Consider the following 3,921-nt stretch of genomic DNA (forward strand, 5'->3'; position numbering starts at 1 on the left):
GAAGATGAACAGGAGAAGACCAGCAACCTCCAGAAACAGCAATATCAGGTAAGGACAAGCAGCTTATTCAGACTAACACTGTCTGTTATCACTTGCCTACTGGATCCATCTTTGCATTCATCCACCATCTTTTAAATCCACACTCCCAACCAGCCACCCACTTCATGGAATATAGTTGTTCATTACTTTGTGTATGCACAAGTATTCTGGAAACTTCAACTCTTGGGAGACACTGAATTATTGGCAAGTGTACCTTGCGACTCTGCTTGAAGATGCAGTCTAGAACGGGTAACAGATGAATGACAGGTCATACTCTTGCATGTCCTCATGATAGGAGGGTTGCTAAGCAGAGCTTTGAGAAAGTTCTATGTCTTGTGACAGGAGTTGTGCAGGGGGTCATGTGACCTCCCAGGTAGGAATCAACTTGCAGGGAGTAAAGCCAAATGCAAATGTCCAATGAGTGCTTCTCACTGTCAGTGGTCTGGGTGGCATGTGGCCTTCTTCTTTCTCCTGCAGCCCAATGAGGTCTCTTCCCATTGGCCAGGTCTTGGTTTGCACTGATAGAAGTCTGAGTAGCAGCTTGTCAGCCCATATGTTTGTGAGTTTGCTTGATATTTTGCCCTGCTTGCAGATTTAGCAGCATGGGTTTCAGTTAAAAGATCAATGTTGAAGTCTAGTTGAGGTGGTGGGAGGCAGCAGCTGACTTCTGACATGCATGTCCCCACCAAGGCTGTGTCTTCATAACTGCCTTCCTCTCCCAGGTCTCAGAAGCTGCAAGAGAGCTGGAATTGGCCACATCCCAGCAGGAGAGCCTCCTGCAGAATGAGTTGCCACCTCAGGAGGCCCCTGCTGAGCTCCCTCCTCAACAGCCACAGACTTCTTTGGATGAATCTCCTTCCTCATAGATCATTTCCACAGTGTGATTGGGCCCAAACTATGTAGCCAGTGAGACATCCAGTCTGATTCAGGGTCTTTTTCTCTTTCCTGTGTGACCCCTTGAGAGAGAACTGAGGTGACTGCAGTACCAGCAAGTGCTCAATAGGAGAAACTTGTTACAGTTTGTGCTGCTCAATGTGCAGTGAGGGAAGGTCACTTCACATTTTTTTCTCTTAGAATTTTCGTTGAAATTTTCTTTCGCATGGTTTTGTTTTTTTTCTCATGTTATTGAGATATTATATGTTCTTGATATTGATTTTGCTAATGATTTTCACAGTTTATATTAACCTTCATATTAAGATTTGTTTTTTAAAATTGATTTCTTATGAATAAAAGTTGATCTGTAGCTGTTGACACTTATTTAAGTTTTATTTAACCTTTCTTTTATACTCCATATTTTATCCCTCTCCATGTTCACCCTCTGATGGTTTAATATACTGTCCTGCTCCCCATCTGTCTCCCCGAAAATGTCCTCAACGTCCCTCCTAAACCCCAACTCCAACAACCCTCCCCATTCTTTAAGTCCTTTGAGGGTTAGGTGCACCTTCTCTGACTGAATCCAGACATGGCAGTCTAATTTCTGTATATGTGTTGGGGGCCTCACATGAGCTTGTTTATACTGGCCGACTGGTGGTCGAGTGTCTGAAAGATCTCTGGGGTCCAGCTTATTTGACAATGCTAGTCCTCCCAAAAGGTTACCCTACTTCTCAGCTTCTTCTAGCTTTTCACTAAGTCAACTACAGGGGTCAGCAGCTTCAGTTCACTCTTTTAGTGTAAATATCAAAAGCTGAGACTTCTGGGTGCTTGTTTGGTCTTTCAGAGGGCAGGCATGATAGACCCCTTTTTGTGAGCACTCTATAGCCACAGTAATAGTGTCAGCTCTCTGGTCCTCCTCTTCAGCTGGGGCCCCCTTGCGGTTGTTGCTGGACCTTCAGCCAGACTGATGAGCATCTCAGGCTAGAACTCTGTCTTGTCTGCCTGGCTCTGGAATGATGGTTGTCAGTTTGTCCTTGCCTGCACCTGCCTATGTTGCCCCATTCAGAAGATTTCTGTCAAAGGCTCATTTCTAACCACAATCCATTGTAACAGGCAGGGTTTCTTGTCTGCACCTTGCTTCCCACCACTGATTCCAATCTAGCCCTACACAGAACAAGGTCATTTCAGGATTGCTTTTTACAGGGTGCTTTAGATTACTTTTTCCCTCTTAGATAATTTCGTTATTTACATTTAAAATATTATCCCCATTCCAGTATTCCCACCCACCGCAAAATCCCCATATACTATCTGTCCTTCCCCTGCTTCCATGAGGGTTTTCCCACCTTCCCACCCACACCAGCCTACCCTTTCTGCCACTCCCCTACACTGTGGCATGGAGCCTTCAAAGGAACAATGGCCAATCCTATTGATATCCCACAAGAGCATCTTCTGCTACATATGAGGCTGGAGTCATGAGTCCTTCCGTAAGTTCTTTTTTGCTGGTGCTTTAGACCCTGCGAGCTGTGTGTGTGTGTGGGGGGGTGTTCTGGTTGATTAATATTCTTGTTCTTCCTATGGGGTTGAGAACCCCTTCAGCTCCTTCAGTCCTGGGTTATACTCTTCATTGTTCAGATGTTCTCAGAGCACAACACTGAGATTACACATAGCCTCTCTCTTCTCTGCCACCTACTGAGGCACATGAGACACAACTGCCACCCTGCAAATGATCTAGGAGCAGACCATGTCAATAATTTAAATCATTAAATGTCAGTGGAATTCTGCTCTGTATGATTGAAGAGTAGAACAACAAAGCCAAAAACTACAACAACAACAACAACAAAACAGCTAAGTATTATTTTTAAAGGAAAGACTTATTACCAAAAAATAATTAGCCAATCTTTTATCAAATCTTAAACTAGACCAGGAGATTCCTAAGCTCTGGCCATGTAGTGAAGACTCATCAACATAAAACATATTTTGACAAGATTACAGAGCAATTTTCTCCAATACTAAAAATTAATCACTACTGCTTAGTACTACTTAACCTAACATCTTAAAGTTTTGAAGATGCTTTTAAATAATGAACGTAATTCAAATTCTCTGAAGAACATTGTTGGAAGATGGATTTGGATGGTATTGAATTTTTATAGATGACTTTGAATTTTATAGTCATTTCAAAGTATTAATACAGACAATCTCTGACTGCAGGAGACCACTGCATCTTCTGTGGTCATCTTAAATATATTTTATTTCAATACCTTCATAGTTCACTATAGTGGATGTGCATTCCTTGTTTTATTCTGACTACTAGGTTGTTCTTCAACATACCCACTCCTTATCTTGTATTAATTTTCATCAAATGCTTACTCATTATATAATAACATCCGAGTAATTCTCCATATACCTATCTATTTAAAATGGAGACATTTCTAGTAATGGTCAAAATCCTTTTGGTACCCACAATTCCAAATCATTTGGAGTTGACTTCATAAGTAATGATTAGGTCAGATACTCACTGAAGTCTAGGTTGGGAAAGAAAATGAAGACAAACAGACATCATACACAGCTTGTGAAGTAATAATCCATCTTTTTGTCAGTTGCTAGGATATTTTTCTTTTGTTGAAAATCGATTGTTTTCTCATACCATTTATCCTGCGTATAGCCTTCCCTACCTTCCTCCTATCAGTTCCTTCCCTCCTCCTCTACCTTCCTTATCTATCCCTTTGTGCCACCTATGAGAAAAGAACAGACTTCAAAGAATGAGCTTCCAAACGTGACAAAATAAGATATAGTAAGATGAAGAAAAAGGTATGATACTGAAGTTGAACACACTAACCCAACAGGAGATAAAGGGTTTCTAGATCAGGCACAAGAGTCAGTGACACACTTGTTCAGTGTCCAATAAAAATGTTAAGCTAATAGGGAAAACAAAGATGCAGAAGACCTTGTAGAGGCCCATGTTGGCCATGTACTTGAGTTTCAGTCTTGATGAGCTCCTATGGCCATTGC

The 3,921-nt window shown here is 41.6% G+C and overlaps 1 non-coding gene across 1 annotated transcript; it reads right to left on the reverse strand.

Moving 5' to 3' along the window:
- Positions 1 to 2,520: 2,520 nt before the first annotated feature.
- Positions 2,521 to 2,651, reverse strand: LOC114614715. The gene has a single exon (XR_003710376.1). It is a non-coding gene; the product is annotated as a small nucleolar RNA SNORA17 (small nucleolar RNA).
- Positions 2,652 to 3,921: the final 1,270 nt, after the last annotated feature.

The sequence above is a fragment of the Grammomys surdaster genome, unplaced genomic scaffold, assembly GCF_004785775.1.
Source record: "Grammomys surdaster isolate TR1022 unplaced genomic scaffold, NIH_TR_1.0 126457, whole genome shotgun sequence".
Taxonomy (NCBI): Eukaryota; Metazoa; Chordata; class Mammalia; order Rodentia; family Muridae; genus Grammomys; species Grammomys surdaster.